This window comes from Sceloporus occidentalis, unplaced genomic scaffold (assembly GCF_023333645.1).
Source record: "Sceloporus occidentalis isolate IW3139 unplaced genomic scaffold, rSceOcc1.0.p SCAF_7, whole genome shotgun sequence".
Lineage (NCBI taxonomy): Eukaryota > Metazoa > Chordata > Lepidosauria > Squamata > Phrynosomatidae > Sceloporus > Sceloporus occidentalis.
Genome location: NW_028316987.1, coordinates 62,664,609 through 62,692,519, shown reverse-complemented (window position 1 = coordinate 62,692,519; position 27,911 = coordinate 62,664,609). Strand labels below are relative to the sequence as shown.

Below are 27,911 nucleotides of genomic sequence, written 5' to 3'. Positions count from 1 at the left end.
AAAAGAGAGAGCCATGGCGTTACCTGTTGTGAGGCTGCTGCGGTGTCTCTCTCTCCCCCTTGCAGCTCTTCTGCTGCCTCGCTTTGCTGTGAGAGGCTTCGCCTTAGGCAGCAGTGTGTGTCTGTGTGTGTGTGTGTGGTGTGTGTTTGTGTCTGTGTGCAGCCTCTCTCCCTTGTGCGCAATGAAAGGTGGCGGGAGCTCCGTCGTCTCTGTGTCTCTCCTCCTGAGGCGATGCGGAGAGGACTAAGCCAAGCCCAGTTCTCTCTCTCTCTCCCTCTCTCTCCTTCTCTCTGAGGAAGATGATGATGAAGCCTCTAGCTCTGGAGGAGGAAAGATGGGCTTCAAGTTGAACGCCTCTTCTTTCCTGACAGAGAGGGACAACACACAGCATCCCATTCCCATCCCAACTGGAGGCGGGATGGAGCTCCTCGCCTCCTCCTCCTCCTCCTCCTCCTCGGTCTTCATCTCAGGGTCTTCCTGCTGCTCTTGGCCATGGATAATTCACACAACAAGACCTCTGGGAATAGTGTCCCTAGGGTTGGTGTCACCTCCATTGGCCTCCTCCTCCTCCCATTTCACACCATAACATAATCCTTAGGGCCCATACACACAGGCCAAAATAAAGCTGCTTCCGGACATTTTGGAGGTATGCTATTTAAATGTTGCATGTGTCCTAAGAGGTCAGAAGCCACGCCAAAGCCATGCTCCAGTCCTAAGGACTGCATTATAGCTTTGGCGCAGCTTCTGGCCTCTTAGGATGCATGCATCATTTAAACAGCATACCTCCAGTCCAAAGTGACCCGAAGCAGCTTTATTTTGGCCTGTCTGTATGGGCCCCTTAGTAATGCATTTTTTGCATTCATGTTACTCTTAGTCCCAGAACAGACAGGCCCTTTGGCACATCCTGATGACTGTGCTAGGGTTGCCTCAGGGCGCCATTTCCAGACGCCCCACAACCCTAGCACATCATCAGAGCAACAAAATGACAGCGCCCTGTACACATGTCACACCACCTTTATGATGTTGTGAGTATGCCACTGGCGCAATGCAATGTCATAATGGTGGCGCAAGAAGAACCCACTTTTTATGGGTTCTTTTTGCTACGAGGGGAAGTCCCACAGTTTGGTGGCTGCGGCTTCCCCACAGAGCAAAACTAGGCACCGGGAGACCGTCCTTTTTTGACTGTCTGTCCCCTTCCATAAATCATAATCCCCATAGACCATGGAATAGTGATGTAAAGAGCATTTGTCAAAATTTGATAAACAGAAGAAATATCTGTTATTCGAAGATTTTGAAAGCTATTTAAAGAGAAGAAATTATGAGCACTTCTCGATCAACGAGTACAAATTTTGGTTTTAATTCAATGCCCAGGATTCGAGTGTTTTGCATAAGCAAAGCTACCATTCATGTTGGGTTTCTTCTAGTAGAGGAATGTTCTTTAAACCTCTGCTAAACTTCCTTTTGATGTGCTAACTGAGTCCGACATGCCAGATGATTAGTGTAAATGTTCACCTCCCTTGTCTTTTATTTTCATTGAAGAAATCTGCAAAAAATACTTCTCAACAGGGAGAGAAAAAATTAACCTTTTGAAAGTGGGATTTTTTTTAAAAAAAAGTGCATCTAGTTTTTGATGGGAGAGAAGAAAAAATTGGTTTGTCACAACACTACCACAAAATGTAGTGCCAATACTTCCAACGTAAACAATTCGCAAAATTAAAATTACCTGTATATACTCATGTATACGTCTAGAAATTTTAGTAAAAAAAATTGACTCCAAAAACCTGAGTCAACATATCCAATGTAAATACTGTACTTTAGCATCTTAATCTTATAGTCTGTATTTTTCTTTCTTTCTTTCTTTCTTTCTTTCTTTCTTTCTTTCAACAGTTTTACAGCTTTTGGCTATACATCTCACCACAGGTCTGTTATATTATCCTTTAGATTGTTCTTTATATTCTTTCTATTCTTATGGTGTTCTCCTCATTTGCCGCTTTATCATATTTTTAGAACAGTTTAGCTTATAAATTATCCTAGTCCCTGGAGCAGCAGAAAAACAAGTTTGCTCCATCCTCAATATGGCACTCCTTCAAATATTTAAACGGGGTTATCATATCCTACCAAAGAAGGCTTAGCATGGGATGGGCAGCTCTGAAGGATTTAAAGATCCTAAAGCACAAAGATATACAACTGAAGCACTAAAGTTAGAATCATCTGAGCCATTGTCTTCCCCGTCGCCCTGGATGGATGCAAGAGCTAGACAGTGAAGAATATCAACTCATTTGAGATGTGGTGCTGAAGAATACTGAAGATACCATGAATGGCCAAAAAGACAAACAAACAGGGCCTAGAATAGATCAAGCCTAAACTCTCCCTGGAAGCCAAAATAATGAAACTGAGGCTATCCTACTTTGGATGACAGTGTGAAGGCATGACTGACAAGAAAAGACAATAATGCTAGGGAAGGTTTGTTGTTGTTCTTGTTAACCACCCTTGAGTCGATTTCGAACCATGGAGACTCTGTAGATGAGATATTTCCAAGAATCCCTGTCATCCACTTTTCTGCCTAGTTCTAGCAAAGTCATACTCATTATTGTTTTTTCCAATGAGCTGTCCCTTCTCATGATGTGGCCAAATACAAGCTGATAGTGGTATGTATGATACAGACACAGACAGAATGGCTTCTGGGATGCATGTGGTCTATATGTACAATGTTAAACACAGGTAGGTATAACTTCCAAAAAATGTGGTTACTTTAGCATAAAACTTGATAGAATGTATGTTATACAAGAGTTACACAAGTGAAGTCGAAGGCTTTCATGGTCGGCATCCATAGTTTTTTGTAGCCCCAAAAACCCACAAAAACTATAGTTACACAAGTGTTTGTGTCAACTTTGTAGCCTGACAATCAGAATCCTATTCAGTAGTTCCCAAAGTTTTGTTCTCCAGATTGTTGGACTTCAGGTTGCACAATTCCAGACTATTGGCCACATTGGTTGGGGCTTCTGGGATCTGAAGTCCTGAAACAACTGGAGGACTAAAATTTGGAATCACTGTATACATCATGACTCGGGAATAAATCCCATTGAGGACAATAGAATTTACTCTCAAATAAGTATATATAAACAAGGGTACGAATCATGTACCCTTCTTGATGGTTTTGAAGTTCCCAGCATTCCTTACTATTGGTTATGCTGGCCAGAGGTGCTAGGATTTGCAAGCCAACAACTTCTGGTGGGGTTCCTGATTCCCATTCCTGACAGCCACCACAATCAGAATAACTTCTTCATATGCTGAATGTAGCATGGATCTGGTAAACCCACATTCAGATACTAGTCAGTTATATAAATTGTCCTTCATATCCTTCATATGAAAGCTGCTATTGCACAAAGACCTTGATAATATTCTTACAAGGTGGTTATCCTACTCTGGTTTGTACTGTCTATCTGCCTTTATTTAAGGCTGTTAAATTAATACAGTACAATCTAGCTAAAGTTCAGCACTTTTAAATCCATTTAATCTCAGAAAGAAAAGCAAATGAATGCTCAATTCTTTCTTTGAAATCAGTGTGACTGTAGGGCTTCGCTTTAGTTGGATCTTCCCACTCACTGTTTAAACTACAGTTCACAAAGGCAATTGTTCTACACCAGCCAGTAGCACTTGCATAATAATCTTTTATATGCACAGTGTTGTACTTTTTGAAAAAGCTTATTTCACAACTGGAACACTGCAGTCAGGGCACCTCTATGCTGCAGGTGTGTCTGACTCATGAGGAGCTTAGGCTTAGAAAATGTAGTGGTTAGTCTACTTAGAATTCTTCATGAACTAGCACAGATTCAAGGTTAAGATGAATTTTTGGAAAACTTTGAATACAGTCCATAAAATGGTCTATGGAGCATTTAGTTTAACATTCTAACACTGCTTGGAAATATACAGCAGTTGGGAGACCACAGACATTATTTTGTTTATATAAAAACATAGTATTTTGGAAATTCAGTCAAAAATCCACCAAACAGTGATACCTTTATTGGCCAACCAAAATGCACAATATACATGTTGCAAGCTTTTGAAGCTTCACTGGCTTCTTCATTAGGCAAGGTGATACAAATCAAACAGGAGGGGGGGAAATTGAAGATGTTAGTCATTTTGCTGCATCTATTCTTAGTTGAGATTATATGGAGGGGTTTCTCATGCAGGCTGACCTCTCCTCCTTCTGGCCATGTAGCAATTGGGAGATTTTCAAAGTCCAGGAAATTTAACATCCATTTGCATCTCAACAAACGCACTTCCCTTGCAGTCCAATATGTTTCCATCTTTGTGAGGCTGCAAGCCTCTTTGTAGGCAGAGGACACTGGATTTCTCAAGAAGCCTGTTTTGCATCAGGGAAACTTTAGGTGGTGTTGAGGTTAAACTTGCCAATCCAGTCCAAATTTAAGAAGAAAAAAAGTGTTTTACCTTTGTTGGAAGTCAAAACCTCAGCTAGGAAGGTCCTAGTCCACTGGCTGACTCTTTAGAGTTCCCCTGCTGCAGCTATAATGTGGTATCTTAAAATCCAGAAATCATCCAGGGGTAGCTGTGTTGGCCATTTAGCAAATTCAATCAAAAATCTACCAAAAAGTGATAATTTATTGGCCAGCCAAAATGCAATATATACCTGTTGCAAGCTTTCCATGCTTCACTGGCTCCTTCATGAGGCAAGATGTTGGCCAACACAGCTACCCCTGGAAGTTTTTATAATGTTTTGGAAACATGTTTAAAACTGAAGATAGTTTGTCTCATAATACAGGAAAATGATAGATAATTTGTCTCATGGTGCAAACATGGACCAAAGGTTAAAATAAGGACCTTCAGTGGTCTGAGATACCAAAGGTGGCTGCAAGATAAAGGGCCTTTTCAGCTTTAGAAGCCCCTGGCCATAGAGGCCCAATCCGACTACTTTAGTCTATTTTCAGAAGGTAAATACATTTTAGAAGAATGGAGGATACTTGGAGAAACACAGACTTTTAGTATCAGATTGCAGCAGTGTATCTGCAGTAAGCAATGCAGTAAAAGCTTGAGTTGGGTAATAATGGGATTCTGTTGTAGCTTGTCCTAACATCAGAGGTGTTACTAGGGGTTGGTGTGCGAGTGGTTTGCACCAGGTGAGACCAGATGACAACACTACTTCCCAAACATCTGTCTTTTAGCAGAAACGGGCTGTAGCGTTAGCCTGCATTCCTTTAAAATGCTGAAGAAATGGTGTGAGTGAGGCGAGGCTCCCTAGGAGGAGAAAGGAGAGGCCCCAGGTTGTTTACAAAAAAAGTTTAAAAATTAAAAATTAAAAAAATTAAAAAATAATTCATTTTAAAATGTCTTTAAAACACATCACCAAGTTTTCTTACCAAATTTTCTTACCAAATTTAACCACATGAAACTGTCTACATATGAATACATTTAGGCTGTGTATGTGATATCACATGGACAGTAAGGGGGTGTCCTCTGTCGAAACTGAAATTGCTCAATGCCATTTTAACTGACCACATCTCAGACAAAACTTAGGCCTGTGACTCCAACATCATCACCATTTTATTCCTTTATGATTTTAAGCATTTTTGCCTGATTAAGAAGCCAGTGAAGCTTTAAAAAGCTTGTTTTATGTTTTATAATTGGCTTCCAAAAAGGTATTGCTGTATGTGGATTTTGTATTTAGTTGTATACTGCTTTGGATTACAGTTGGCCCTCCATTTTCATGGGGGATCCGTTCCAGAATCCCCCGTCCCGAAAGTGGAGGCTCGCGCATATTCAAGTCTCATAGGCTTGAATGGGATGTATGCCCATGCACATACCTGTGTGCATGCACAGGGGTGTGTGCACCTCATTAAAAATAGCGGAGGTTGCTCCTCCACAGATTCCCAAGGTTGCGCACCCAAGATCCGTGAGTTAGGAGGGGCAACTATAGTTGTATTTTCATTCCATTTGTTTGATTTGTTGCCCTATTAATTTTTTGTTGGAACTGTGATTGTTAATTTCTTTTATTTCATATGTTACTCACAAAAGTATTGTAAATAGACAACAGATAAACAGTATAAACCATAAAATACATTTGCTTTGCACTTTTTGAGTTAGCAAAATAAGCTTGAAGTATCTGCAATCAAGTTGGTTTAAATTGAAAAACGTTTTATTTACTTGCCCTGTAACTCTGGGTAATTATGATTAACGACTGATATATTTGGCATCCCAGTTTAAAAGTCTGTACTATATTTAAAAATAAATTGTAAACACTCAAGACATGAAGAGTTTTGCTACTATTTTTTTAAAGGAAGTAAATATAAACACTATTTTAGAAGCTGATTAAAATATGTTGTTACTGATTATTACTGTACACTACAATATGAGAAAGGGATCCATGCTTTAGGCATAAAGATACCTGGTAATGTAGAAAGTCACTTTTGTCACTTTCTAAATACAGTATTGACAGGCTATCTATCTATCGATTGGAGCGCCTGCAGATTGCCTTGCCCCATATTAGCCAATGTCAGTGCTCACAGTGGCCGCACTGTCATGGGTGTGTATACATTGCCACCCATTGACTAATATGGACTTGAGCTCCCATGTTTTTTCCCATCTGCAGGAGGTAGTGGTAGTTGAGGAACCAAACCTCCACAATGAGAAGGATCCACCATAGAACTGGAGGGTCATAATTACTGCAATGTGCCTTCACGGCAACTGCAACTTCTGACAATTCTATCACGGAGTTTTCTTGATGATATTTTTGACCATTGCAACTTCTGGCTACTTTTACCTTGGAAGATCATAACTTAGATACATGAATCAGAAAAAGAAACAACGTTGCACATATAGAATTCTCCCAAAGTTCCAGAAAGGGAACCATGATCACAGTCACAGCAGTCCCTCCTTCATATATACATCTACATTCTTCCATAGGGAGATTAAACATTTTGCTTCTAGACCACAGTTCACACTGAGATTCTGTCCTATTTTAGATCATGGTACTGAAATTAGCATAGATTTGTAATTTAGTGGGGTATTTAGAAATATGTACTATTAGAGAACTCTGTGTTTTAGTCAAACACAGTGCATTATAATTCTCTAGCACAGAAGTGTCAGCAAAATTTCAAATCCCAGAATTCTGTAGGATGGAACCACAACAATTAGTGTGCTATCATGCTACTACAAATGTGGAGCGCAGACTAACTGAAAGGCTATTGTATGAATTGAATGGCAGAGAACATCTCCCTTTAGTGTCCCTACATATTGCTTAGCCCATTTTCCAAAGTTAGATGTCTGTGAGCCTGGAGATTCCTGGATTTCCATTTCTGTGGAAACTTTGTATGCCCTAGTGTGGACTTAAAGAATGCAGAAAGTAAGCCTCTCTGTACATGTTCAGTGCTACTCTATTATTACTCTAGACAGTCTAAAGCTGAATCATGGTCTCTTATTGAAAACAATTGCCAAAACCAGACTGTTGTGAATGATGATTCAGATCTGGCACATTCCTGATGGATTTGTAAATGTTGCACCACATTCAGTTATGCATATTCTACTGAAGTTATTTCAGTTTGTCTCTACAAAGCACCCAGTAAGAGTAATTTGTTACAGCCTTTTGATAGAAAGCTTCCATTTGTTCATGCCAAATCCCTTGACAATTGGCTTCAATTAAAAGTACAAACTCTGGCTACTTTGACAAGACAGTTTATTCTGTCACTGTTGAAAGATCCCACTTTCCTTTCTGATTAATCAGACTGTTAGAAAGACTAGAAAGAAAAAAAGAAAAAAACTTGCCAAAGAAGTTTTCTTAAGGATGGCTACACAATTATAATCTGTTCAGATTGTATGGTGCATACAATGGACTGCAAGGTCAAAAGTACTCCCTGTGGGCTTCCTGACCTCAACGCATTCATCAGAAAATCTAGTAAATACTCTATTCTCAGTTTGTACCTGATAAATTAGGAGAGTACATTGAATGAATAGAAGCAGCCAGACTGGTCACTGGTGCATCTAGGAATGATCATATTATACATATATTGAAATCATTCTAGTGGCTGCCAATTAGTTTCCAGGCAAAGTACCAAGTGTTGGTTGATACCTTTAAAGCTCTACATGGTTTATCCACGTTACCTACAGGGTTGCATTCTCCTCTATAATCTGCCCTGTACATTGAGGGCCTTTGGAGGACATTTATTTAAGTCAGCCAGGGCCAACTACTGTTGCCCAGAGGCCTTTTTTTCTTCAGCCACCCCCAAACTGTAGAAAGACTAATCTCTTTTGGCAGTCTATGCGGATGATTTTTATATTATGAGTTTTTAAATTAGGAATTGGTTGTTTTAATATATGTGCTCTTTTAAATGGTTATATATTTCAATTAGTGTTTTGTGATTTTAGCTGGTTTCTATGTGTTGTTGTATTTTAATCTGTTGTTCCAAACCGCAGTCTATAGAAAAAAGTGGAATGATAACAACAACAACAAAAACAGGCTTTAAAAACACAGGTATTGACATTGTATTATTTAAAGAAAAGTTGTTTTATGCTGGAGGACCAAAAAATCTATAGAACTATATTCATTTTGAGGATATTGGCTTACAAACTACTTACCAGCAACCTCCCTGTACTATACAGAATGAGACTTTAAACAGCCTTCCTACTCAGAATGGCTTCACTAACTCCATTGATTTGTTTGTACAGGACGTGCCTTATAGATAAAAAGTGGGGAAAAGGACAGAGATGGAATTAGAAGGAGAAAATCAACAATTGCTTTAGAATAGTTTGTGCTAATATTTATACTAGCACAAGGGCTACAGTTTAGTGAGGGCAGTATAATTATGAGGTACATATTTTCAAATTTGCTTCCTCTGGGGGGAAAACCCTCCTGTAATAATTATGATGATGGAAACATGATTGTCTTTAGAAGTGGAAAGTGATTAGTGTACTTAATTATGTGCTTGATGATCTTGGATTCCCATCTAAAATTTGACATCTGTTGATGAGCATGTGATCAATATGTTACCAGGTCCTGTGAAAATTTAAGTCCTTTGGGGTAAAAAAATGAGTCAGCATTTCTATTGCTTCATAAGATCAGGCTGTGAATTAAGGAAATTAGCATGCAATACATTACAAAGCTATATTATATTGAATTGGTCTGCACTGACTAGCACAAGCTCTTTTGAGTTACATGTAGGTATGTTTCCATCCCCTATGTGGAGATACCAGAGAATGAACATGGGACCTTCTACACAAAAAGCATGTGTTCCACTGCTGATCTATAAAGATTTCTATGGCAAAAAGTGTTCTATCTTGAACAATTGCTTTGTTTAGAGTTACTATTCTTGTTATGTGCTTTCAGGTTGACTCCAGCCTACAGTAAGCCCAGAGTTTTTTGGGCAAGAGTTGTGCAGAGGTAAGGCTGAGACAATGTGTCTCTCCCTGATCATGCAGTGAGGACCTTATCACACCATGCCATTATGCTAGCTTATACTATTTGAAAACCGTTGTAATGAAAGCTGATTGTTGACAATGTGTATCACATCCTTACATATTTGCACTGTAATAGCATGTTTTGATTTTTTTTTCATGTACACTAATGCCTTTATTGTGCTTTGTGACTGGTTTGTTTCAATTTCAGCATGACATCATTATGGCACATCCATCATAGCCCAAATAAATGATTGTGAGAGGATGCACAGGAAGAAAAATGGGTCGCCATCACAACCATTTTTTGATATCTTTTTCAGGTTGCCCTGTTCACACTCATTAAGCCATAATAAAACTGTTATAGTACAGTGTCATTACAGTATACCCATAATTGCCCAAATCTTCAGTTGAAAGAAGTGATGCAGGGAGGGAAAGGAACTGCACCATCCCCCATCATTTTTATATCTTTCTTCTCTCAAAATTAAAAGTTCTTCTCACACTAGTCAGTTTTTTCAGGTTGGGTGTTCAAAGACAGCTTCACTAATATACTTTAAACACTAATAACACTATTATGGCATGGCATCATAGTACAATTGTTCTATTACATTAAATACACACACACACTTAAAAAGTAACCCTGTGGTGGCAACTCTGTAGTGTGTGTGGCATCACAGGAAAGCAATGGAAAGATCTTTGGCAAGCTCTCCCATGCAATAAGGACATTGAAATAGCAACTTTAATGGGTAACAGGTCAGAATTGCCCTGTTATTGCACTATAACAGCAAACCATGTATGTATGTATGTATGTATGTATGTATGTATGTATAGAAATGGACTGAAAAGGATTTGAAGAGCACAAAACATAGAAAACACAGATATTCCCAAGCACCAGAAATACTCAGAACCTACTGGATATTTCCTTGAAGATCTCCAAGGAAGGGACAACCAGACAACATCTACTAATTGATAATTCGTGCAATGAAATGGAATGAGACATCTGCACTCAAACTAGCTACTGAATTGTAGCAGAAAAGAGGTCCACTAACAAATTATTTCTAGCATGGAAATATTGCACAGCACAACAGTACTGGGAGAGATATGATGTCTTGAGATGAGACTGAGACAAAAGCAGGACTAAATCACGTCTATGATGTTATAATAATGTGGTGTGATAAGGTTCTGTTGCTGAATGGGGATTGAAACCTTGGTCTTCTGGAGTCCTAGCAGTGAAACCATGCTAACTCTTAGAAGTAAAACAACACTTAAAAATAAAAAATGTTGCTTTTATGCAAGCACAGTGCAATGGCACCATTACTTGTGGTGACAAAGGGACATTGTTGGCTCTTGGAGGGATAAAGAAAAAAAAGGATAGAGGTTGTGTGTAGCAACACATGGCTTGTATGTTGCCTACAGCTGGCATAAACAATACACATCAGAAGCACTTAATTTGACTATACCTGACTGATACGTGATGATATATTAAACTGATGACAGTGTGAACTGAGGGAAAGGTACACCTTTGGAATGGCTTACACTCTGCAAGATGTTTCTGCAGCTACCAACCTATTCCAGTTCCCTTGGGCCAGCTTTTTCTATCCAGAAAGGACAGACTTCCCCTTCTGGAAGTTCCAAAGTGTAGAGATTGTCCCTTAAGGTCACAATATTTTCCATACTTTTAGGTCTCAAGATTTTCCCATACTTTTAAACATTAAAAAAAACAATCATATTTCCCCAAAGCCACTGATCTTGTTTTGTCTGTGTCAGTTTCAGTCCCCTCCCAAACAAACTGAGCCCTGGACTTCTGGATTTCAGAGCTTGTTCCCTGGCTCACCTCCACTCTGCAATCAACAACTAATAGATAAGCAAGCATGTTATTTTTCTTGATTCCAGAAGAAAATTGGCACTTTTATGCCCTCAACTGTCTGTACAACCTGTATGTTCAACCAGGTTATTGGTATGGGTGGCAGTTTGGGTATTAAAAAAGCAAAACTAAACAAAACAATATACTTTCTCATAGCAAGAGAGTCTATCAGCTGGACAGAAATCTCTGTCTTATTCTTGAACTATTTTTGCTTCTAACCTGAAAAGCTCTCATCCACCTGAATTAAATGGAATGGTAATTATGATCAAAGTATTAGCATAGTCTGTATTAAGGATTCACTTCCATTTGCTTGATGGAATTCTGCTCTGCTCTGCTCTGCTCTTATGGTAATTTCACTGAGCCGGATCAATCTCCGGTTGAAACATTCAAATTCCAAGGTCACTGTCATACCATTTCTACTCAATAGCTATGATAAGAGACCAAAATAAAATAAAATAAAACAATAAATGGGGTTAGACCCAACTGCACCCTTTTTATGGACTATAAATATTGTTTCTTTTGAGCTGCTATTTTGTCATTTTGCTGTGTTTGCCATCCAGTTTGTTCTTACACTGGCAAAGCACTGATGCCAGATGTTATCATTTTCTTCAATATAAAGTGACATGTCAGTGTAAAACTGTAAGCAATGTAAAACTGTAAGTAAAACTATAACCAATACTTACACTGATTCAGTCTCAAGTAGCTTACAAAATGTTCTTGATCAGAAATTATGACATGCAAATAGTAATGTCTGAGAAGGTTGCACGGCTAAAACTGGATGATTTCCTCCTATTTTATCAATGTGTAAGAAAGAACAGACATCTTTATTGTACACTGTACCATTGTTGCTGTTTTTGTTGTGTACTTTCAAGTCATTACTAACTCATTCTGACCCCTAGGCCATGATGGAGTTTTCTTGGAAAAATTGAGTGGTTACTTCCCTCTGAGGCTGAGAGAATGTGATTTGTCTAAGGTCACCCAGTGAGTTTTAATGGTCAAGTGGGGATTTGAGTCTTTGTCTCCAGTGTCTTAGGACTTTATCACATGAGGGGAAATTGGGGGTTTAAAAAGGCATTTTCCTGGGACATTCACAGCAAAGATTTACCCACATATTGTGCTTAGAGAGGATTTATCCTGGGATAAACCAGGAATGCTCCAGCAACAAATCATTCATGGGCCATTGTGCCAATATCTCAAGAAAATGCTTTTTAAACCCCTGATTTTCCTGTGTGATAAGTCCATAGTCCAGAGTTCAACTACTACACCATGCTGCTGCTTTTAATAGCTGTGGAAACAAGTGGGGGAAGATTTAAAACTACTTGTCCTTGCACAGTGATCCCAGTCTAGATGAGGCCACTTGTGCTTACTTGTAAATTGTACATAGTTTTCATATTGTGTTGCTTGGCTATGAGACAGTCCTATGCTGCCCTTTCTGGGGCACAAAATGGTTAAAGTTTTGCCTATTATGATAATTGTCACATACTGACAATCAATTCATGTATAATTTAATGCAAATGCAAAGATCAGGTGGGCAACCTCTTGACCATCTAGATTTGTTGGACTTCACCTTCTGTGTTCCTTCTGTATTGCTCACACTGGCTGGAATGATGGGATTTGGAGTCCAATAAAATCTGGAGAGCTTAAGATTGTCCACTCAACTTTAGGTAGTGGTGGATATTTTTGTTTTTGATCAATGGCCATGCAAATGTACCATGAATTTAGGAAAGAAATACAAAACGGCAGGCAATCAGCACATTACTGGTTCCCTTCTGTAACAATTGTGTTTATCTAAAGCTTTTGAACTTGGTATCAGGGAGAGAAAATGTCACAAATTCCCAAGAGCAAAAACCAGACATCTCTATGATTATTTGACTCTCTGCTATTTATAGAAATTTAACCTTTTTTAGCCTCAAAGACAGGCAAACAGAAAAGCAGTCTGGTGTCATAAATTTAAACCACAAATTATAGTAATTTTGTGCTCTTACATTCTAATGATCAGAGAGTATTGGAAAACGCTTTCCAGTGGACCACTGTACTGTGGACAAGGCTGTGTTGTTCTTGGTTTGTTTGTTTTTTTGGCAAATACAACATGTCTGAAGCCTGGCAATTCCTGGTTTGTTTGTATGTTTTCATATAAATGCTATAGTTTCTTCCAGTTGCATATTCACAAATACTGAGTTGTGAAAAAATTAAGATACCTAAACTGTTTCTTTGGATTTATACCCTGTCCTCAGTGGTAAAAGTTTGTATGTTTAAATGAGTTATGCTGGAGAGATTAGCTATTCTTCTGCCCTTATCCAGAAGCAGACATTCTAAGAATGAAACTACAGCACGTGTATTTTGCTAGGGAGAAAAAGGTTTTCCTGATTCAGATCAAAGCTGGGGCAAAAGTTCCCTTTTGGAGGGAGTGGGAACCACCATCCCCAGAATCCCCCCACTAGTCAAGCCAGTGGCTTTGCTTTGGGGAGAGGGTGGAATTCAGAGAGTTCTGCTTCAAAGGGAACTTGTCTACACTCTGTTTCAGACTGCACCATATCTAAGTCTTGCCAGTGAAAATGAAATACCTCATTGTAAGAGATGCCATATTTTATATTATTGGTCAGGAACTGTGTGAAGCTTCTTGCTGCCAGGAATCTTTATTATTAATTAAGTAATTACAATTAATTAATTATTTTACTTAATAGTAATTAAGTAGTTTACTTACAGGTAGTTCTCTTCAAGCATAATTAAATTAAATTAAATGTAATTAACTACAATGAAGTAATTACAGTGACCTAAATAAATTAATTAATGTACTTAATTCTGCTTGAAAAGAATCACCTGCAAGTAAACTTACCACAGGCAGAGGCCTGCATTGCTGGAGCATGGAAAAGAAATAAGAATAGATCAGGAGAAAGTGTATATAGAGTTCTTGTCACATCTTCAAGAAACAGTGCTAAATATTAATTTCAATAGTTGTACAAATGTACACTTTTTATTTATATTGTAGATGTTGCAGTTCATGAAGCTCTTCTTTCCACAGAGACATTTTATGTGACCATATTTTTACGTTATATCAATGCTGAACCAGTTTTATTTGGGTTTTCCCCTTCACCCTACTTTCTTCCCCTCAATTTTTCCCCAGCTGCCTTCCTCTTCCATTCGCTCTTAGTCATTTATCCCTTCTCATCCTCCCATTCTGAATGTTTATCAGAATGAATGAATGTGTGAATGAAGTTCTGGGTTTAGCTTATTGTTATAAATGACTGGACAATTATGGAATGGAAGAAAGAAGATTCCTCTCAGAATTTATCAATAGCAAATGTCATAAGCAGTAAATACAAAGTCAAACAAGCAAAGCTGGCTCTGCCATTAAACAGAGAAAAAATGTATTCAGACATACAAGGTGCTTTGAGTAACAGCTGCACTCTGAATATGTCAGAACATTTATTCACAAAGGACACAAAACTATGATCCACAGATATTTGGGAATTACTGTCAGTACCTAGAGACCATATATAAGTGATAAAGAGGCCACATAGCAACATGCATGAGAACTTATCAACCTGGATGTCACATCCAATATAACAATTTTTTAAAGGCTCCTTCCAACAAATGACAGGTGCAGAATGTGAGATACCACAGATGTATTGTTATTTACAAGATGTGTATGTCTGTTGCTGTAATCCTGAGGGATGTCATTAGATGGAAGGATTGTAAAAAGGAGGACAAAGTTAATAGGTGTTCATTGGGAATTTAGATAGAAGGTTATTAGCTCTTCTGCCCTGTACAGAACAGGAGAAGGATTATAATACCCCTTTTCTTCAGCTTTCTCTAGTTCTTAGGAGCTATGAAACCAGATGATCAAATTGCCTTGGGATAAATTCTACAAACCCATGGCAGCATGGCTATTTATGTAATGAAACAACCTAGATTTCCAAGGAAGGGATTAATATAAGTGGTGGGGACTTCTCTATGTTCCAGCAAAGCTTGAGTTTTGGTACAATAAATTTGTGGCTTTATTTTTGTTTGGGTTGTTCAGTGTTTTAAAGCATTTGAATTGTTTTATATTGTTTTAGGTGATTCCATTAATCTTCTGAGACCTGAGATCAGTTCAGGGAAGGTTAGAAATAAACAAATCCTCAATCCAAATGTTAAAGAATATTTTATCATACATGACCTGTAGATGTATGGTGAAATGTGCAGTCCATTTTAATTAATTTAATTAATTAATTTGTTTTATTTAGATACCGCTATTCCAAGGATCATAGCAGTGAACAGCAAGTAAGCTAATTAGCAAGTAAACTAATTTGCCCCCAACAGTCTAGGTACTCATTTTAATGACCTCGGAAGGATGCAAGCCTGAGTTGAGCTTGGGCCCTTTTGCTGGTCTTAGTACCTGATCAGAGAAAGGATGAGTACTCACATTCTAAAAAGATGTTTGTTGTTGTCGTGTGTTGTTGTGTGTCTTCAAGTTGACTCTAACTTAAGGCAACCATGTAATAGGATATTCTTGTCAAGCTTTATTAAGCAAAAATTTGTTCTTGTCTTCCTCTAAGGGTGGGAATGTGTCATCCAATGACTTGCCCAAGAACATTCAGCTAAGTGGGGAGTCCAACCCTGGTATCCCAGAGTCCTAGTCCAAAAATCAAACTATTGAACCAAAGTCTTTTCAGACATTTCTTCCATGCAACTGCAGTCACTTCTGTGCTCCACTGTGCCGAGACTCCTCACAGTAAGTCCTACCTTTACAACAAGTACCCGCCCCCCCCCCCCAAATGTATGGGCTGTGTATAGTGCCAGATGTGTGATCTCTCTGGAGGAGGGAGCTACTAGATTTACCTCAATCTACCCTATCTTGTAATTACAAGTGTGTAAAAGGAATGGCAGAATAAAGCTTTTCAAGCTCATTAGGGTTGTAGTCAAATAGAGAACATGGTGTGTGATCTGATCAGTGGTGGCTAGAGGCTTCAATGTCAGTAGGAGTGGAGAACCCACCATGGGTTTTAGTCCAGACTTAAAACATAGACATATTGGTGTACCGCAAGTAACAACTTTTTGCAACACACCCTAGAAGAGCTTCAGGTGATGGTTTTAATTTCTCTGGAAATTTGTGTAGGAGAAAATATTCTCTGGGCATGTGGGCTCCAAGCCAGTCTGGGTTTTAAGGATACATATCTGGTCCTATACATTATATATTCCACGCAGGTTATCCCAGTCAATAATCCAACAGCTATCTGTTGTTGGAGGCACTTCATTTACTGGGGTGTGAGAATGGCTCCATTCACCTTGTCTGTTTTCCATGTGTTATTTATATCCAACCTCCACCCAGTTAGGCACAAATGTGGGAAATTAATTATTTGTGATGCTTTGTTCTTTTTAATTATACTTGGATGATGAGGAAGAGGGAATCAGCATGTTAAAAGCAATAGCATTTTAATATCCTGTCACCTTTTTTCAAGAGCACAATGGATCAAAGAATCAGTTTTTAAAGGTTCAATTTAATATCTTTGATTGAAAATAACAATGTTTAGCATTTAATTGAACTAGTTTGTGGGTGTGAGTGTCATATTCTTTCTCTCTGCAACTCCTTTTAAAAGGGGTAATAAATGGTAACAAAGGTAACAAAATTGTATTTTGTTCAAAACAAGCCTTGGCAGGAAGGAGGGAAACTAGATAGAATTAATTTTAGATCTTAAATGAAGTCCTTGTTTCCCAATCAACCCATATTTAAAAACAGCCATCTTTTCTTCTATAAAATTTGGTTAGTTTAGACTAAGCATGTTTTTCTGCTTTCCTTGTGCTATTCCATAGGAAAGAAGACCAGTTCTATGCAAAAACAAATGAACATTGAAAGAATCCTGCAGCACTCTGAATATGCAAAGACAACAGTCTCATTATACCTTCATTACTGTGGTCTTAATATTTCTCTCCCCTCCCCCCTCTCTTTTTATCTTTTAAAAATAGAGGTTTTAAATTGCTTAACTATGGTTAATAGTTTATTTTGCATATTCCAGATTTATGTTTTTAATTATATTATAATCATTTTAATTTGTAGGCCGCCTTGAGTCCCAGTCTTGGGGGGAAAGCATTATATAAATAAACATAATAGCAACAACAGTAGCAACAACAGCATCAGTGACAACTATGCACAAAGTTGTGTTGATCAAAATTCTGATGCATTAATTAATACCAAGTGCTTTTTGAGTTTTGGCTTCTTTATGCCTCATTCATTTCAATAGGAATGTAGTAGTCCCCCCACTGACAAGAAAAGCCCTTGGATGTCTTTGGACCTTATCACATGAAGAAAAAGACCCGAAATTGAATCAGGATTGCAAATTCAAAAGCAGGTATTACCACACGTAAAATTGCCACAGCTGTCGGCGGGTGACTACAGCCCAGGTCCCAGCTGTGCCCAACCAGCCACTTTGCAAACACAGGAAATTTTCATTTTTGCAAAGCTGCTGGCAGAGCATGGCTGGGACCTGGGTTGTAGTCACTTAGTGGCAGCGGCATTGATTTTACATGCTGTAAAACCCGCTTTTGAATTTGCAATCCTGAATCTATTTTGGGACTTTTTCTCCATTCGATAAGGTCCTTTGTGCCTGCAAGAGCTCCTTGGTTTGCATTTGTTCTAATAAAGCAAGGGACATCTAATATATCTGTGAGGGAAATAAAAGTTAACCCACATAAAAAAATATTTTCAATAAACAACCCAAAAGGAACAAGGAAGAAAATACCAATATATTAAAACTTGGGGGGGGGGGAGGTTGGGGGAGTTTCTGTTGATCACTTAAAGAAAACAAAACAAGCCTCCCAAGATAACAAGTTCTACTAATAATTTGCAGGCCAAACCATGGAAAAAAAGTAAAAAATGGAAGGAAGAAAGAAGACTGCTGCCAAGAATATAAACATTTTTTTGGATTTCTTTGATTTTGAAGCTCTTTGATGTGGTGCTTTTGGGGGTTTAAAATTTAACTTTATCTTGATTTTCAAAATATCAGCTTCTCCCAACTCTGTTTCCATTTATAATTAATGGTTCCTTTTTAAATCATTAAATCAGGAGCCGGCACTAGCTGTGTCCAAGCCAAAAATTTGTCAGATCAATGTAACATCTGGTATTTGGGTTATCTAAATCGTGTTTGCTAGCAGAAACATTAGAAACTTCAACAGTGGCTCCTGTTGGGTACGCTTGCTTTAGGTCTTAAAAAACAAATGCATTGTCATAGTGCCTTTTCTTTATGGCAACATCTTTAGAGAATTTTTCCCTCAAATGTTTCTCATTTCCTGCTTATTATTTCAGTGTCTTTAAATTGATGTACAAAACCTGTGCAATCAATTGAATTCAGTCCTCCAATGTACAATAACAACAAACAAATCAAAGCAAGTGGAATGGCAAGGGGCTTGCAGTGCTCACATAATCTACTGCAGTAGATTGCCTATAAACATGGCAGGTAGCAGTAACCCACATGAACTTTTTGACCTATATTTGGAATAATTATATAAAATTTCTGTTCATATATTAAAAGCATGTAGAAATATGGTCTTGCTTATGGACAGGAAGCCTTGACCATAGATCAGGATCCAAAATCCAAAACAAATGGCCAGATATGGAAAAAGATCTTGTAGCACCCTTTGAGACTAACTGAAAGAAAGAAGTTGGTAGGACAAGCTTTTGTAGACTTGCATCGACTATGTGTGTACTCCAAAATGCCCCAAACTTACCCATGGGAGTCCCTGAGGGTTAGAAAAATAGAGACAACTTGTAGCCCATGGGCTGCATGTTGCTCACCTCTGTCTTAGACTTTCTCAAGACTTTTTTATTAGTTATTTATTAACTACATGTATATCAACCCTTTCCAGTGAGCCCAGGGTAAAACATACAGGTCTTCTCCTCCCCATATTATGAACAATGAGCTTATGAGGAAGGTTAAAGTGTGAGTGTGGTCCAAGATATTATTATCTGATTATTATTACAGCTCAGTGGGGACTTGAACCTAGACTACAGCTCCATCTGAATTACATTAGCTAAAGACATAAAGACATTTCAGCAGTGCCAAATTCTCGATGAGATTGTCCATCATGGTGCAATGAGAGAACATGTCAAGGATTTTACAACCCCTTGAGAGATTTTGCCCCCAGCATGAGACCAAAATGCCAAAATATATTGTTTTGATTGTTGCTGGTGTGGTTTCTGCAATTTGCACAAAATATGCTTTGGGGGGAAATCCTGTCACTGTGCAAAGTAAACCATGTTTTATTTCCTTTGTGGGACTAAATACACATGCGCATTCATGCACACACAGACACACACATACAGGGGCAGATTGAGAGAGAGTGCAAGAGAGGACAAGCTGTTTGATTTCTAAATCACAAACAGCCCATCTAATGGCCTCACTATTATTTCAAAACAACACTTGCTACATTTTCCAGCACTGCACATTTTCCAGTAATGTGCAAAAATAGTTAAGGAAAATGTGCAAATTTTATCTGAGATCAAGCCCCCCCCCCCAAAAAAAAAAAAAGCCAGCCAAACAATGCAAGAACATCAGACAATGTCACCTAACATCGTCATTATCCCATCCTTGTCCCATTCATGAGGAAGAATTCTCCCATCCATTTTCATTAATGGGAGTTTCCCATTAATGAGAGAATTCCTCTCCACAGAATGGGATAATGGTAACACCACACAATGTCATCTGATATTCTTGCCCCAATCACACCTTTATGATGGGAGCATCCTGTTTTGCTCTCATCATTTTCAGGCATCTGATAATCTCCTTAATACGCTGACACGAATCCCAGGATTCCACAGAATTTTGCTATGGCAGTTAAAATGGACTAAAAGCACTATTCTTATGTAGTGTGAAAGGGTCCTTAGAACAAGAGCTTTGAAAAACTGTGAGGGTTATTGGTAGTGGGGTATTTATTTGATATATATCAACCTTTATCCTACAAAGGGAGCCAAGATGGTTTATAACCTAGGTTAAAACAATATGTGGTACGTATTAAAAAGTTTGTTTTTTTAAAAAATATATATTAAAAGTATTAAATAATGAAATAATTAACTCAATTAAAACTTAAAATATCAAAAAACACAAAACACATGTTTCTACAGTTCTTTTCCTGTTGGTGTTTTGTGGTGACTCAGTTGTTTGCAGTTTAATGTGCCAGCTTGGTCAAGCATCTTTAGAGTATATGACACCCCCCTATATGCCCACCCACACCCCTGAACACAAATAACTTCTTCACAGAGGTGAAAAAATAAATAAAACAAGCTCAGAGGAAGCATCAAATGAAATTATTGATATCATTCAAAATAAAACCGCACATTATTTTAAAAAGATATTAGGATTATTCCAGGACCAATCCTATCCATACTGACCTGAGAATAAATAAAATAGAACTAGACAATACCTAGTTAAGAATTAATGTAACCATTTCAAAATCTACACCCCAGTCTTTGTTTCTGATTCTCGAAGAGATTATGGCAATAGAAAACAAATGTCCCACGTAAACTCTCAGCTCTCAGCAGTTTAGCACTCTAGTCAATTGAAGGAGCACGATCAGAGCCTGAAAAAAGTTACTTTTAGGAGTCCTAGCCAGCATGGCCTGAGAGCCTATGAGAGTCCAAAAAAGTAACTTTTCTAGGCTCTGTTTTCTTTCAGTGCTGGAGATCAAGCTGTTGCAGAAGCAGAAGGAAAGCAAACTCTCCTACTGCTCACCAACTGACTTTTTTCCAGTTGCCACGTTGCTTTCAGAAGAAGCTCTTGCTGGTCCTTAGGTCCTGTTACCAATAGATGCAGAATGTGTTTCCCCTTGGACTATTTGATGATAACAAGACAGGTGTTTGATTCTTCATTGACTAATCTTCTTGTAACAAATAAGGGAAATCATGATAAAGCAAGCCAGCACACAGTGGCTATATTTAAGTAATTATGCTTGCATAGCAAAGAGACAGCCAAAGCAGAGAGACATAAACAGCTCCTTCCAAGAATATTGGCTGGGGCTCAGATCAAATTCACTATGAACTCAAACAGTGCCAGGGAAAACTGCATTTATATAAGCATACTTCCATACCGCAAATCATGTTCCAAAGTCTTGAAAAGCAAATGTCCTTATGTTGGCAGGCCACAAATGAAAAGAGAAATAATAGCAAGATGAAAATCTGCTTGGAACAAGATAGGCTTTTCCAATACAATTATCAGCTTGTCAACACTGAGGAAATGTGACCTTTTTTTTAATAGAGAGAATGCTGAAATGAATTTAAATTAGAACTGCTCATCAGAAACTAATGTGACCCAGCACATTATGAGTTAACAGTGTGACAGCCCACAAATGAGAGTAGTAAGAGTACTATTAGCAGTAGTAATAGCAGCTGTAGTAGGAAAATAAAAGGACTAGAAGTTGCATTCTGGTTTTAATAGGAGTGAAAAGAAGATTATCTAAAATAAGATTATCAGATCTGTAGTTACTTTCAAATGACATTATGACAATAAGCTAAATATCTTAAAGCATGAACATCACTCATAACACCAATATAAGCAATACTGAAGAAACTATATGTGGGTAGGGCGTGTGTTTTTTAACTGAAAAATATGCATATAAGAGTATGACAATAATCCTTACTTGTTTTCTGATTATTTTAGAATAAGAAAAAAAAATCAATCTTGAATAGATTCTTACCTATTAAGAAAAGTGGCTAGGATGCCCAGGACCCACTGCTGCAATGTTTCTGACAAATCACCTCACACTGTATGTGCTTATAAACTCTATATGCAGAGGGTCTTATCATCATTTCTTTTTATGCAAAAAGTGTAGATGACAAATCCTTTTGCTACGTAGCTTAGTGTGACTAGTTCTTATCGTGATGTTGTCATAGTGACAGTGACATCAAGGGGCACAGCAATTTGGCTATAAATAAATAAATAAATAAATAAATAAAGGGTGGATTCCAAAGTGAATTTACACAATGGGATGGATCATTTGTAGAGCAGAGTGGCTTTAGGCAGCCATTTCATGATTAAGTTAACTCTTATTGATTCTTCTGACCCTCGAGGAGCTTGGCACAGGTGGCTCAAGACCAATATAAAGGAATAGTATGAGAAGTGCCTTCCGTTGTCCCCCTGCCCGTAAATGCCAACTTCTCTCACACCCGCAGGGGTAGATCTCTGCTGGGCACCACAGATTCCCTCCCCATCCCTACCATGGAAGGATTAAGGATCAACCACAGTGGCACAAAGAATGCTTTTTAAACTTAAAAAAAAAACACCCCAAGCCTAACAATCAGGAATATACACACATTTCAAGGCAGTGTTCTTGCATTAAGATTCTTCCCTTTCCCCCTGAGAAATTTAAAAAAATGGTTATAGGCTGTGAGACTTAGGGACAAGCCCTGAGATCTGGCAACACAGATAAACCTTGCATTCTGGAATTTGCACAGCACTGGACCACTGTGAGCATGTCTGATGAACTACAGATGGTTGACAAGTGTGCACACAGATGTCAACAACACCACAGCACAGAATGCTTCGGCCAGTGAAAGAAAGCGTATAAGCAATGGGTACAAATTGGGGGGGGGGGAAAGTATACTAAAACTGCTTATATTTTCTCCCCAGATATTACAAAAAAAGGGGGGGGGTGTCTTTTTTTCCTTCCAAATTTTAAAAATGGGTGTGAGCAGGCATAGATTACAAGTGGAGGTGAGATAGTGAGGAGGTCAGCGGCTGTGAATCTGATCATTATGTATCTCTGGACCTGCAAGGCATAAGATCTTTACAAGTGTATTAACTGGTATCTATTCACAGTTGCCTTTGGGAAAGGAGATGTTTAGTCAACTTGAAGGATCTCTTCAAATGCTGCATTGCTCATTTTAGAATCTTAAGAGAGAAAAGAGAACAGTACCCAACATGTTTTGGAAGTGGTAGCAAAGCTCCCCTCTTCCCTTTTGCAAAGTCATATTGAATCTTCCTGAGTATCTAAAACGCTGAAGCAGAAAAATTCCATAATGAGTCTATTTTCTGTGTAAGCCAGGAAGAACTGGTATGCAATAAACAACAAGAAAATGTATTATTTGTGATGAAGAATGCTATGCAAAGTTGTTTTGCATTAAAGAACCAGTTGAAATTGCTTTTCATCTAAATCGTTTTTACCTTTTCCTAAAATCCCTTCATTTGCATTTCTTCCATTTGGCAATGGTTTAAGGAATGTGCCTGGTTTAATAGCACTCTGAGTGGGTGGCCAATCCTCTTTTACACCGTCACCAACATACTGTAAAATATTCAGTTTTGAACAGCATTAAGATCTTAAGATAAGCATTGTAGTATGATCAACATAAGTTTCATGGTTAAATTCCAACCTTAACCATGATTTAGGAAATATCACCAAACAATTCTTGCATCAAGCTAATAAATAATGTGTCCTTTGTCATATTAAATAACATAGCAATATACAAGTACAGCACCCAAAGAAAAAGTAGACAATTTTTAAACTGGATTTAAGAAATAAACCATTTTTCTCTCATTTTTGTCTTTGAAACTCTTTTAATTATCTAATTATAATTATACAGAAAGTGCATTACATGATAATCATAATTTGTTATCATCTATATATTTTTTCTTAATCCATTTTGTGGCATTTTTCTTAATACCATTTTTTTCTTCCTCTTTCCTTTGTAGCTACTTTCATTGTGTATATTATTTATTTTACATGCTAAGAAATGGCACTGGACTGTCTCCAAAACATATGGTCAGATCCAAAGGAGCTCCTATGAGCTCCTATATCAAGCTCAGAACCATATAACTATTTCAGTACATCAATTCATTATTAATGTAGCATGAAAACTGTTATGCAGATTTTACTCTTCTGTGAAAAGTGTGTGTGAATCCTTGTGTGTGTTGTTAAAATATGTATATGTGTATTTTTTAAAAATATATATATATTTAAAAGCAGCATGCCGGCACAAAAATAGTTGAAGTAAAGGTATCTATATTCAGTAAACACTTTCCTTTTATTGCCACCACTGGGATTAGGCAATTTTAATGACAAAATTGTACCACCAGGTAAGCTTTTCATGAGCAACCATGAATCTTGTTGGCGTTTGGGCCTATTCATAAATGACATGGGAGCTGAACAGGTACATGTGCAATAAATAATCCTCTTCCCCCACCCAACCTTGGAGAATGGTATTCCAATCCACATCTCCTACCAGATTGCATGGGATCCTGGATTGATGGTCTCATCATGCAGCCAATTTTTTAAAATCAAGAACTCTGAACACAGAAAAGAAACCATGTCCGTATGTTCTGTATATTTAATTGCAAATCAAGAGTAACTAAATTGGAGTGGTTACCCAACCTCTTGACCCTGTCTTCTCAATTCTGTACAGCTCATTGATGAGCCCTTCCCTTGTTTCTCCAGCACTTCTTATTCCCACTGTTTTACAAGACTTTGTTTTTCCCTGAGACTTTATGCCTTTTACTGATTGTAGCAAACTAGAATTTTTTCCACTGCCTGCCTTCTAGCCAAAGCAACTCTCAAAATCATATTCGCAATGTTTGCCATCCATCACCCCTTAGGAACTGGATGAGAACTAACTTACTATTTCTTAGTGGCTGTAAGATTTCCTGGTCTGTTTTTTCAGCTTCTCTGTTTGGATATTTCTATCATAATAATGAGATCATTATTTTCTTTTCTTTAAATCTAATTGTGTAAGATACTATCCTTGGAAGCACTAGCCATTCTGGAAGTCAAATGAGAGAGAGGGAGAGAGAGAGACACAGAGAGACAGAGACATAAGGAAGGAGAAGAGGGAGAGAGAGAAGGAGGGAGAAAAGAAGCAAGCAAACATGTTATCTAGCTACTTTGGTATCTTGCTGTTTTCAAATGAAGCTTGGCATATATTACAACAGCCTGCAAACATGATGGTTTAGCGTCTGTTCAGAAGCTGGCAGCAAATAAATATACAATTCATGGTAGAGAGGTGAGGACAGGTTGTTTGTATAATACCAACAGACTGGTGTAGTAACAGTTTCAAATGCAAACTGCCTAATAGTTTGGGTTGTTGTGGTTTTAAAACTTCTGCTTTTTGCGGATGGAAGCCGAACAAATTAAAGACAATTCCTCATTTTAAAATGACAACAACAACTCTCTATGGGATTAGAAGGAGGATGTTCATTATAAACCTAATAAAATATTTACAAGCTTTTCTTTATCTCTTTCAAATGTAGGAAAAATGATAGTTCTATAAATATCTTCTGGTTGAAGAAACAGCACATGGATTTTACCTTTATGAAATCCCTTCCTCTTATTGAACATAAGACATTAGTCTCACCCCCCCTCCAAAAAAGAAAAAGAAATTAAAAAAAGCAATGGGTGATTCTAAGGCAAATGTAACCCAAGAAACATGGCAGCCAAGGTTAAATATCAATGGTTTCTCAACATCAAAATATGTTGTATATACTTTCTTGTAGAAAGTGAAACCTAAATCATCTCACTTAACACATAATAAGATAAGCAGCAGAAATTGTCTAGGAGGGGCGCCGCCACAATAAACACAACACCATAGTTGGAGGAATGGCCACAACTTTATTAACTCAACATTAAAACAGTGTGGGTTTGGCCCAAAGCGTGAGGTCATGATCTGTAAAATCGAACAGCACCCCAGTTGATCGATGACTGCAATTTCGGGATGACCTATGGGCTAGGGAACGCAATCTCGCAGCTATGTGAAGTTCTGGTTGCCTCTTATCCCTTAAGCCCCTAGTCACCAGGTAACGTAATAATGTAATGGCCCCCACAGTGGCCATAACGTATGCCCTCAGTATACCCAGGTCCAAAGGACTCCCTCTCCAGTGCTCCATAGCCCTGGAAACCACTCTCAGCAGATCATGGCCTATGCTGCCGCCCCTCAGTTGTGACAAAAAACACACCAACCCTGAGGAGAGAGGGTGGGAAGCTGAGCAAAAATGGCCCCGAACGCCGGGCAACAAGGCCTTATATAGGCCACTGCAAAGAGGGAGGGTCCGGGAGCACACTCCTCCCCTCCAGGGCAGCCGACCAATCAGTTCTCTGGAGGACTGGAAACCAGGACCATAGAGAGGTCCTCTGAGCCTCCTAGAGTGGCCAAAACAGGAAGTTCCTCCTCGACCCCTCAGCCAGCCAATCAGATGATTTTTTGGCCCCAGCAAAGCATGCTGGGCTTACTGACACCCCCAGCAAAGCATGCTGGGGCGTACCAGGCCTGGCAGGGCCTCCTTGGTTGGCGCGACCTCCCGGCGGCAATGCAGCTCGTCGGGGGAGTCCGCTGGCTGTTCTCTATTGTTGACACACTCCTTTAGAGATATTTGTATCAGCAGCTGGATTCTGTGAAAACAAACTGTCATGGTCATATGACCTTATCACTGGTAATGACTTTCATGATCTCCCATGGATGGCATTTATAATAACACTAATGCTCCTTAATCATGTATACATGCTTAACCAAAGTCTACTGCTTGGAATTTTTGGTGATTTTTTGTATATATAGAATGAGGACAGTGTTTCCAGAATGCAAAAGGACATGTAGCTCCTTTCACACCAAATGAGTGAAAGAAGTTGTAACATTAGCTTTGATAGATTTATGCCTAATTTGCACTGCAAAAATAATGCAGTTTGACACTACTTTAACTGCCATGTCTCCATGCTATGGAATTCTGGGATTTTTGTGAGATATTTTGTGAGATTTTTAGCCTTCTCTGCGAGAATGCTCTGGTGCCACAACAAATTACAAATCCTAGAAGTGAGCATTGAGCCATGGCAGTTAAAACAGAGTCAAACTGAATTATTTCTGCAGTGCAGATTAGACCTTAGTCTACTTTCTCAGAAGCAGCTGAGTAGACTAAGTAGATTATGTCCCGAAACAGATGGGCCAAAAGGGCTGCCATCAGGCTGCATTGGGGGCATGCCATTTACATGACATGAGCCCCGAAAGCAGCCAGAAGATGCTCTGAGCCCGCCTCAACCAAGAGGAGCCAGGCCAAAAAAAATCAAGAAAAAAATTGCTCCTTTCTAGTGGTTGGTTCAAAACCAAGCAGTGGCCTGGATTGGGACCGGGCATGTGTGGTTGCCACAGTCCTGCAGTGATCTGTGTGGGAGCAGCCTCTGGCCACTCTTTTTGCCCCATTTGCCTGAGGCCCATGTCTGTGAAAGCTAATGCTACATCTTTTGCTTAGTCTCAAAAGTGCTACAAGATCACTAACATGGCTGATATTGATATTCCAAACTAACATTCAGTCTCTGAATTCTATTCTCAGTTTTTCCAGAGTTAGATTTGTTTACCCTCACGAATGATTTTAGTACAGAAAAACAACAGAGGGACTTCTGTAAAACTAGCATGAGCTGAAAATGGACCTTGATGATTAATATATTGTAATGCTACCTCACCACGGCCAATACAAGTTTCCCCCATAGCCTGATTGTCCTTTACCAGTTCTTTGTATTCACCGTGTAAAGTCTTCTTAGGGCAGGAAGAAACTTTTGCTTTTTTATTGAATTTTTCAAAATTCACGTGTACATAAATTCCAGAAAAGAACTTGTGATTTAAGAAATTTTAGTGTCAAAGAAACGGAAGCTGATGGAGGATCTCCTCAGAAGATTTTGACTCAGATTTTGTTACCAGGGTTGCCAT

At 38.5% G+C, this 27,911-nt stretch overlaps 1 protein-coding gene across 3 annotated transcripts in view; it reads right to left on the bottom strand.

Annotated features, from left to right (window-relative positions):
• Positions 1 to 21,981, bottom strand: part of DGKB (diacylglycerol kinase beta) — a 306,824-nt gene extending 284,843 nt beyond the window's left edge. The window contains exon 1 of one of the 3 annotated variants that reach the window (XM_089533137.1): positions 21,932 to 21,981. The gene's annotated coding sequence lies outside the window, so the exon portion shown is untranslated. Of the gene's footprint in view, positions 1 to 23; positions 298 to 21,931 lie in introns of those variants that run through there. The other 2 variants (XM_089533138.1, XM_089533135.1) reach the window with 2 other exon arrangements.
• Positions 21,982 to 27,911: the final 5,930 nt, after the last annotated feature.